The sequence below is a fragment of the Lycorma delicatula genome, chromosome 6, assembly GCF_047948215.1.
Source record: "Lycorma delicatula isolate Av1 chromosome 6, ASM4794821v1, whole genome shotgun sequence".
Taxonomy (NCBI): domain Eukaryota; kingdom Metazoa; phylum Arthropoda; class Insecta; order Hemiptera; family Fulgoridae; genus Lycorma; species Lycorma delicatula.
The window spans coordinates 150,770,287-150,781,614 of NC_134460.1; the positions used below are offsets into that span (position 1 = coordinate 150,770,287).

General features: G+C 29.2%; 1 protein-coding gene across 7 annotated transcripts in view; it reads right to left on the bottom strand.

The window, feature by feature from the left end:
- LOC142326378 (mitochondrial thiamine pyrophosphate carrier-like) overlaps positions 1 to 5,854 on the bottom strand; it is an 88,368-nt gene extending 82,514 nt beyond the window's left edge. For 3 of the 7 annotated variants that reach the window (XM_075368838.1, XM_075368837.1, XM_075368839.1), the window contains exon 1: positions 5,519 to 5,674. The gene's annotated coding sequence lies outside the window, so the exon portion shown is untranslated. Of the gene's footprint in view, positions 1 to 5,328; positions 5,441 to 5,518; positions 5,675 to 5,702 lie in introns of those variants that run through there. The other 4 variants (XM_075368834.1, XM_075368836.1, XM_075368840.1 and 1 more) reach the window with 3 other exon arrangements.
- Positions 5,855 to 11,328: the final 5,474 nt, after the last annotated feature.

An 11,328-nucleotide genomic window follows, 5' to 3' on the forward strand; every position in this document is an offset into this window, starting at 1 on the left:
ATTATTAATAAGTTGTATATATTATGCACATTTAATGTTAATTATAAGAGGTTAGCAAGCGAAGCAAGCGTAGATTATATTTAGTTAGGTTATTTTGATATACATACGATTTGTCAGAACACGAAGTCAACATAACCTAAACAGCAGCTGTAGCTGCGGTGGCGTTAATATGTAAGTACCAAAAATATTAAAGTGCCAAGAAGATAAGAAACCCCCTTGGAACACTTATTTAGCGAGTCAAAACGTTGTCACTTTTAACAGGTTATTCAAGATTTTTGAGAGGATATAACTTTTTTATTAGTACAATACACAAGAAACTTTTTATTTGCCATAAACATCTACAAAAACACTGTAAGTTGTGCAAATTTGAGATTTTTATCACCATCCCCATCAGAGTTATTTGAAGCCAAAATTTGAATTAAAAAAAAAAAAAAAAAATTTTTTTTTTTAAATTCATAGACATTTAGGGGTAAGTATATCATTATTACCCCATTAATATTATTTATGGTAAAACTACTAACATACACCTAGATACAAAAACATACTTCAAACTGTTTATACCATCCCTGTCTCTTGAAAATATTACCAAAAGTGAAATTTCACCGTTTTTCATGTTCAACTTTATTGGTAATTTTCTCATAGAATGAACAAAGATAGGTAAATAAACCACTAGTTCAAACTTTTACCTTGAGAAAATATGAATAAATTGCTTTTTGTTTCATCCTTCTAGGACCAATAGTTTTTTAGATTTTTTCCATAAACCCTTACAATCACAAAAATAGGTGTGCACACTAACAAAAATGGCAGCCACAGGTAACCGCTTAAATAGAAAAAATTTTTAAAAAAAATAGTTTTAGGGTCCAAGACATGTAGGAAAAAATTGGGTTAGTTTTAATTTTTTTTTAATGGTCAAGCAACCACCCTTGGGTCACTTCAAATGGATTGACCCTAAAATCAAACATAAATATGTACTACACAAATCAATAAAATCTACCTTTATGAAAATTTTACACATTTAAAAAAAATGAAAAGTACATAAAATTTTATTTCATTAAAAACTTCTGATATTTTTCATATCTTTTTTTATTGTTATTATTGAATAATTTTATAAATATTCAAATAAAGTGTAATGCACCTGTTCATTTGAGATGTGTCTATTATTATCTTAGCAATCTCAAGCACTTGTATTACTATATCATGTTTTTTTTCAATAATCTTTGAAGTTATTAACCTTATTAACCTGTTTCAAACATTCAGTGTTTTTTACTTCCTTGTATGAAGTAAAGGAAGTATTGCGATCACAAAAAATTTCAGTTTCCAGATTTCAACAGAAATATCCATTTTGACCAATGACCATCCCTTACCATCCCACAAAATTCCATTTTGTGATTGAAATGCTAAATTGTTTCGGACAATATAATTTTTTTTAAGATGTTAATACATTATTTAAAGCCATTATTTCATAGTGATATCACTATGGCAGTGTACTATTTTTGAATAATTTTTTATTCATCATAAAATTTTTTTTACAATGAGAGGCTAAAAATTATTAATAAATCAATATATTTAAATTTAAAAAAAAAGATTATGTCTGATTTGAACCGATGTGCCTTCTTCTAAGATCCAAATATTTCATTAATTAAAATTTTATTTGGCTATAACTATGGAACCAATGAAAATAAGTACCACTTATGACATATCACTGAAAAGCTCTCAATGGAGCTTATTACTGCAGTTAAGAAAAAGTCCAAAATCTAATTTTTTTGGGGCTTTTTTGGACACTTTTGGTTCATTCAATTGGTTCAATCAAAAGGAGGATGCATAACTAGATGTTACAGCAGTCTTAAATCCAAAATTTCAACAACCTACACCTAATCATTTTTTAGTTATGCGAGATACATACATACAAACATCATGCTGAATCTAATCAAAATGAATTCAGGGATGGTCAAAATGGATATTTCTGTTGAAATCTGAAAACAGAAATTTTTTGTAATCACAATTCTTCCTTTCTTCATACAAGTAAGTAAAAAACACTGAATGTTCAAAACAGGCTAATAAGGTTATAATTTCAAAGATTATTGAAAAAAAAAACAAAAAAACATGATATGGTGACACAAGTGCTTGAGACTGCTAAGATAAAAATAGACACATCTCAAATGAACAGGTGTATCACATTTTATATGAACATATATAAATGATATTATTTTTTTATATGAATATTTTTACATATGTGAAAACAGATCCAAGATGGCCATTGTATTTATTCACAATAGGTCAAACATTTCTAGGCAAGGTTTTTCGACATAATCACAAGGAATTTTTCAAAGTCTCATACAAATGATGAACCTTGCATACAACACTACTAACCTGAAGTAAGTCAAAACATTGGGTTGCAGGGAAGGGAACTTGTTCCAAAGACAACAACTATTCCAACAGCAGCAAAGGTGATGGGTTCTATCTTTTGGGGTGTTCATGGCATATTACCTTCCTGGAGAACAGTAAAACAATAACACAACAGCAATGTTATTCATCTTTGCTGGTTCATCTAAATGAGAAAATAAAGAAAAAAATGACCTAATCCTGTGTAAAAAGAAGGTTGTATTTCTATAAGACATAAACCATTGAACTCTTTCTACAATTGCAACAAAAACATTGTTTGAATTATGCTATAAGTTTTTCTGCATCCTCACTTAGCACAATCATTTTATTACCTATTTCAATTGTGAAGAAGTGGCTTGGTGGAAAAAGATTAAACTTTCGTTGAGATATATTGTTCTTCCAGATAGAATAGCCTGTTCTTCTTCAAGGAGACAACTGTAAATGCTACCACTTATCTGAACATGCTTCAAAATTTTCTTACTCCTCAGTTAGATGATAGATGCCATTACTATCGGCAGGGGCACCCGATTTTCTTAATACTCAATTCCCAAGTCGGTGGATTGATCATGAAGTCCAACTACATGGCCACCTTGCGCCCTACATTTGACCCCACTAGATCTTTTCTTAAGGGGTTTCATTAAAAATAAGGTTTATGTACCACATTTGCCTGCTGATCTTGTTGAGCTAAACCTTTGAATTAACGCTGCAGCTGCAGAAGTAACAACTGAATTGCTGGCTACAGTCTGTAATTAAATCGACCTCAGGTGGGATGTATGTTGCATTACAAATGGAAGCCATATCAAACCAAAGTGAATGTTGGGTGACAAACTTGATATGTTTTTCTATGAAATGAGACCTCAACCGAATCTGAAAGTTATTTCAATACATTTTCATTCATATGCTGGTACTTATGTATTAATGGCACCGCAGCTACAGCTTTATTTAAGAACAAAGTAGTCAATTGGATTTCGGTGGAAAATGGGCCGATATAGAGTTTAACATAAATAAATACTTATTTTATAAATATAATTTAACCAAACTTAACCTATGCTCGCTAACCTTGACTAATTAACACCGTAATTTTTTGAGTATTTATTTAATAAATTCAGTAATTACAATTATTTTAAATTATCAAATTGCAATAATTACTTAATTTATTAAATAAATACTCAAAAAATTACGGTGTTAATTAGTCAAGGTTAGAGAGCGAAGTGAGCATAGGTTAAGTTTGATTAAATTATATTATAAAATAAATAAATATAAATAACCATTTATATTCTGTTTTGAATCTGTTTCGGCATTTTCCACCGATATCCGATTGACTACTTTGTTTTTAAATAAAGCTGTAGCTGCGGTGGCGTTAATATGTAAGTACCCATATGCTTTTAAATTTGTGAAGTCCTTTTTGAATCACCCAGTATAATGGAGTTCTTAATGAAAACTCATACTAGAATATAACAAACAGAAAACATCAGCAAACATTTTCAGAAGCCTACACAGATTCTGGAAAATATCAATGTAAAAACATCCGGCCTTTGAGTATTGCTCCAAAAAGACAATACTTGACTTCATACAGATTGATTAACCCAAAGAGATACAAATTACAATAGTAACTTCTTTAACAAGTACCTTACATCCCCAAGTCTTAATTCTGAGCAACTGTCAGCTGTTTAATCCCTTAACAACTAACCAGAGTTCCAATCATTTACAAATTATGAATGTGTTTAATTTGAGGTGAAAATATAGCTGAGACAGCAGCCTAAAGACTCTAATGTTATGGATTTTTGGATATGAATAAATATACAAATGATGGTGGAGATTATGTTGACAAATAAAAGTGGTTTTCAAGTAAGCATTATTGTGCTTTTAAAGAGCCATGTGACTGATTTATTAACCTTCCCTTATATTTTGTAATAAGCAGTCTTTTTAAAACAATGGAATTATTTACCTTTTAGACAAATTTTAGTCATTGTAATTAATTTTACATCAGACACTCTAAATCTCTTGATGTTCCTTACCAAGGTATATGGTTATCTGACAACAGGAATCAAAGGAAAATATGATACATAGCATCCTGTTGATTATAAAATGTTTCTTTAAAATTATAATTTGATATATTCTTATCAAAGTAAAAGAAATCAAAAAGTAGAGAAAAATAACAAAAATCTATTCAAATTGATCTAAACAAGTTATGATTAACTATCATAACCCAATACTAAGTCACAGATCCAAAGTAGAGACCTTATCAATTAAATCTAGTAATTTTAAAATACATAGATCACTAACACCAAATTTACATATTATTGTTACTTTATAAAACTTTATAACTCACACATAATAATTAAAATTAATAAGGCCTATTATAATCTAATACCTCCTATTGAATTATCTACTCAAAATGTTCTTCAGTAAATAAGTGAAGACGTCTTTCACAAATATTCAGTAAAGTCAAATAACCAGAAAATATTACATTGTTTTAATTTCAACATCTAACAATTTCAGATAAGCTATCAGGATCTATATTATTTTCTAAAATAAAAATTCTTGTTTTATAAGCTACTTATCCTATTTACACAGGAATAAACACAAAACAGTTTTTTAACAAGTTATTCAGTAAGTTAACACTTTGAATGAAGGTAGTATTTTAAATTACTGTTTACAAATGTTGTAGGCATCTTTTAATTAATTAAATTGACGAACGATATATCTGAAAACAAATCCATTTCTAGGATGAGATGAATATATGGTGACTTATATAATTCATTTTTTAACAGTTGAAAAAAATATATAACTGCTAATACAATTAACCTACTGAAAAGAACTAATCAGAATAATGACGATGGAAATTCTGTTAAGACTTAGTGACGATGTTAAGACTTAGGAATAACCTAAAACCAACTTTTTAAGCATATTGAAATTTTAGAGGTTATGTCAACTATGAATTACATTTAATTACATTATCAGCATTACACAAAACCGATATTACGTTAAAATCTATTAAAAAACACAACTAATATAAGATTTCATAAATAACGTATAAAGACAATATATTCTGTATTAACAACACTTATAACATAATTAAAGAAAAGTATATTTAGCTCAATCTTGAAATTACAACAAAGAGTGTTAAACTTACATGAATTCTTCAATGTTTTCTAACGCTTAATATAAACCTTCACCACATAAAATATAACTGAACCGTAATCGCATAATACAGAAGAGTATAAAAATAACCTAAAAGTGCCGCCAACTAATGGGAGCAAACATTACCAATCGTAAAAAACTAATTGAAAGTACAATAATAGAACATATACATTTACCAGAAAAAAATCATTAACTACTGAGTGAAGTAAGAACAAGCTGGCAGAAATGAGAGCATTTATTATGTTACAACGTTGCAAGTCATATTTTTAGAAGTAAAAAAATAATGAACACCTCTTTCGAAAAGTGACTGCTTATTCCGTATTCCTAATAACTAAAATCAATTTAACTTAATACAATAATAAGAGATTCAATTTAGGGGTTCATCATACTACGTGGGCACAAAGTTTCTTTTCATTTATAGAAATAAATATAAATTGTCTGTCATTAGTTTTTAAATTATTTTTAGACACATAATTTATTTTAAATTAAATTCTATGTGTTCTCTTTCACTGCCAGTTCATAATTTTATAACTCGCAAAGTTCGTTATAGTTATTTTCCGTGTAGAAGGATCAAAGTCGTAAAAACAGTCTCTGATAGCAGTTTTTAGTTCATCAACATCCATTAGTTGCAAATGAGGATTTTTTTCTTTGATTATGCCCCAAAGGGGTTGACGCAGGTTACATTTGGATTTCTAGAATGTCAATGAATTTTGAAGTCCCTACAGATCCACTGTCATTCAAGATTTTAATTTATTCTCACAGACTGAGAATATTAAGCTGGAGCTTCATCTTGCTGTAAAATAACAGTTAATTTCATATTAATCAACTGAATTGAGGAATAAAATAATGTTGAACTTTCTTCAAAGATGTATGGTCCTATCATACATTGCTTCCCACATCATTACATGTGGTGGGTGATTTCCTCATAAAACTGGGGAGAATTTTCTTTGAACTAAAAATTCATGTTCCGAGATGTTACTTGGGTAAATGGCACACTCATCGGAAATGAAAACTAGTTTCTGTGATTGAACTTCGGGAAAATGTTTTGCAATAAGTTTCCTTAAAGTCCTGTCCTGGTTAGAAAGCTTGAGTATAGCATGAGCAAGCTTAAAGGGTTTAAACCCAAGATTTTTTTTCACTATTTTCTGAAATGTTGAGAAGGGAATAGTTAGAATCTGAAGACCTTTTCTTAGTTGATTTAAGAGATCAAAAACAAGATTCATCAATAATATCAGAGCTGTTCAACTGAGTGAAAGGATATCAGATAGTTTCAATTCAAAAACTGACTTGGTAGAAATACTTTTTCCCACTCTTGGAAAGTTACTACTGATTTCATAGTAATCAGTTGATTGTAAAGCTAATCGAATTGAACGTAAAGTGGAGGATATAAAAACACAAAAAAGTTACAACATCAATTTTCTGCCATAACTCGGCTATTTGTTAATCGATTTAAAAAAATAAAATGTCATTTTGTTCAAAATAAAAGGCTTAATATTTTAGCGTTACAAAATATTAATGTGATTCCTCTATCTGAACTTGAGATATAAATTTTTATATAAAAATAACAAAATGGCAGACAGCAAAACGAAGGAGAAATTGCCTTTTTCCTAAGGATATTTTTTGATTAGTTTTACAAGTAGAATCAAAAAAATTGTATAGCCAGCCCACTATTTTAGAAACACTTTATAAATAAAAGCTGTGTTTGACTTTTTTAAGATTTTTATTTAGTATGTTATTTCTGTCAAATTTAGTATAACAAGTTAACAGTTTAAGAAGTTGACTGCCATGAAATATCAAATGGTGTTTCAGCCAATTATCCATTGTTGTTATGAGATCATTTGATGTCTCAGTTTTGCAATCCAATACTGCTATGAGACACCAAATAATGTCTCAGTATAACGTCACACTTAAGATGCAATATTATTTATTTTTATTTTTTGTATCAAATTACATATTATTTTAAAGATAAAATTCTGTATATTTTTGTGTTGTATGTAGCACCAAAGTTTATCTTTAAATTTGAAATTAAAGAATGTTTTTTTTGAAAATCACCAAATAAAAGCAATAATAACTGAGAAGTGTTGTACTAAAATGTGAATTAATTTTTGTTGTTTATTGACAAAGTTTAGTTAGATTTTAATATCAAGTACTCTTAAAAATACTAAATTCAAATTTTACTTTAAAAATCTTAATTCAGAGTATAATTATCATTAAAATGTGATTTTATTACAGAAGAGTGTGACTTAATAATTTGTTTAAAAAAAAGTATAAAAATTAATAAAAATAGTATTAAGACAATACAGGAGATATAGAATTAAAAATAAATACAATCAGTTGTTAGTATGTAAAATATATTATAATTCAATTAAAATATGTTAAACATTATGAGAATTAATTGGTATCTCGTTATCCACGGTTGCTAATAGATACAAATTGATGTCTCAACTTTATTTTTGAATATTTCAAAAAGTAAAGTTACAAAGTGAAATTGGTATCAAAGATTAGAAATAAGGTAACAAAACCATTATTGAAACTGAAAAAAAAAATGTCAGCACTGGTGGATATTTTTAGCAAAAATAAGAATAGCAGCCTTGGAAATGTTGCATTTTTCAGTGTGACAGTCAACCTGTTAAGCAAGTACACTTAAATTGTCACATAGAATTGAATCATACTAGTATTTAGAGCGTTATAATAAATAATTTAGTTTTCTAGTCATTTAGTACAGCTCAATGTTTTTTCTTTCTTTTTGTCAGTGTTATACATTATTATTATATGTGTATAATTTGTGAATTAGAATATTTATTATAAAATAATTGATGTGTGAAGCTATATACAAATGAAAAGTTTTAAAAACTATCATACAGAAAACAGAGCAAAACTACAATGACTAACTTTCTACTTTTACCTTTTAATTAAGTAAGCATAAAATCACAAAACCGTAAAATAATAAAGAAGTAATGTAATAATAAATAATTCAATAAAATGTATAAGCCTAAAATAAATTAATGAAACAAAGCAAAAAGAAACTCATTTCAGTACTCTTTTATTGCTGTGATTATGTTTTGTTTAATGTCAGCCTACTAGTTTCATGATCTCTAATCCTCTCTGTAGAGCTGAATATTCAAGCTGACATAACCATGTCATATGTCATGAAGACGTAACCATGTCTTCAGCAAATATAAATATGTAAATATTTTTTATTAAATATGTATTTATTCAAGACAACTTTAGAAGGATCTAAGAAGATGCTTGTTTTATTAAAACTGAATGCTTAAAGTTTAAGCATAAGTTTACGAATCTCCTAGTAGTTTCTTTAAATAGCTACTCACTTTGTTTACCTAATGCTTACATATTTATAAAATTATCATATTTGAAATAGCACATCTGTATGGTTTTATTTGAATTTTTAGGTAAGGAAATTGGTTAAAATTAACTGCTTGTACTGTTAAAAGTGCTTAGGAAATCCATCTAGCAAATGATCAATTGCTGATTCGTAGTCTGCCTTTTACACAGCAGATTCAAGGTTTGATCCAAACTGGAATTGGAATTTCCACACAGTACAGAATTAATTTTTCATAAAAAAAAGAAGTTTTATTGAACACAATTGTTATAATATGAATATATATAAATAAAAGCTATATTTGACTTTATTAAGATTTTTCATTTAATACAGAGTGTTCAAAAAGAAATACAACCATATGGAAGAATGTTTCCTCCTTCTTTTATTGCAGGTTTAATTGAGGAAAATTGAAGAAAAATGGGTTACACAATGCAGCAGGAATATTCATTGTCTCCCAAAACATTAGATGTTTCCAGACCCAGAATGCCTTCACAGAAAAGTATGGTGCGAGTTCACCAAACAAGTCCTCCATCAAGCGACTGAATGACAAGTTTGAAGAGACAGAAAATGTTGCAGATGCAGCCAAAAGTGGTCGACCAAAATTGCTAACACCTGAAAAGTTGATAGACATGCAAGCTCCATACTCTGTTAGTCCCAAGAAGACTGTGCGACACCTATCTAGCCAGTGTGGTCTCTCTGTTTGTACTGTTCACACAGTATCGCAAGCGTTTAAAGATGTATACGTACAGACTAACAAGTAACAACAGATGTGTTGTTACCTGCAGACCCTGGAAAACATGTACCTTCTATCAGCAGTTCATGTCATCTGTAATGCCAGATGGGGAAAGAACTCAATGACTGGTTTCGGTCTGATGAGGTATGAATGATTGGTTTCGGTCTGATTCCACCTTGATGGATAAGTGAATGCACAGAATTCATGCATTTGGTGTATGGAAAATACACATCATGAATCTCCTTTGCAGATAAAAAGTGGGTGCTTGGTGTGCAATGTCACGTAGGCGAATCTTCATGACATTCTTTCACAGCGCAGTGAACAGAGAGCGCTACATACAGATGGTGCATCGAAAACACTATACCTGCAGACTGGCTAGAGTACAGGTGGTTTCACCAGTACAATGCTACAGGTAACAACACTATGACTTTCTTGGATCAGTGTTTTCATGGACAAGTGATTTCGAAGGGTTTGTGGCTCCCTCAATCTCCTGATTTATCCTTTCTTGATGTTTTTTTGTGGGGATATCTTAAGGATACCGCTTACAAAACTCATCCTTTCACTACTCCCGAATTGCGGAGTGAAATTGAATGTTGTGTCACTGCAATTCCTAAACAAACATTACATGTGTTAAAGAGCATGGAACATCATATTCAATAATGTGAATCGCACGATGGAGGTCACTTTCAACAATTATTGTATTTTACTCATTTTCCCATAAGGTTGCATCACTTCTTGAACATTCTGTATCAACCATTTAAAATAGTACGTGTGTTGTGACCTTGATCAGTCATGATGATAGGTCTACTGTTAGGTCTATGATAGGTCTAAATTACATTCAAATTTGACTGTACAGTATATAAGAAATTTTTGTTTTTACTTTCATCCCAACCATTCCTTTAATAATGATATTTATTCTACCCTAACGAAACACACCAGTGACATGGAAATTAAAAAAAAAAAAACAAATAAGTAATGCATGTTTAACTATCTTTCATAAGAGATGATCGGTGATTATACCAACTACATACACAATTATTGAGTTGCTGATAAAAAGAAGAAACTAGAACAACATTCTACAATCTTTTTCAATAGTAAGTTCAAGAAGAACTTTGGACAGCTATACAAATTGACATCATTTAGATTTCAATTATATTTTAAAGATATTTTGTAGAGGTAGCGGTGCAATTTTTGCAAAGTTTAGCCTTAAGAAATTATGATTGTTAAATCTCAGATAAGTGATAATAGAATAGTAAAAAAATTAACAATAGAAAATAATAAAAAAACAATGTACAGATAGATAATAATTACTTCATTACATAATACAAAAACTATTATTACTTTTAAAAACAATTATTTTGTTACTCTTCTAAACCCCATTGTTCTTATAAAAATATGTTAGTGTGTAAGTATATATGTTAGCGTATAAGTATACACAAGTATACTTACAGTATACGTGTGTGTATCTGTAATATTTATACATACCTATATTTACAGAACTCTTACTCGCACACATTTACATATGAAGAGGATGCACTCTATGGAACGTCAGTTAAATTAACAGTTGACTGACTGTAATTATACTGTTTACTTTCCCTAACAGTGTGAAAAAAATAAGATGCAGTACTGTTTTTTTCCTTTAGTTATTATTATGTAAACAAAACTATAGAGGTTTATTCTAGATTTGACTTTATTTCTGAAAATAAATAATCTTTCATTTGTAAATTCT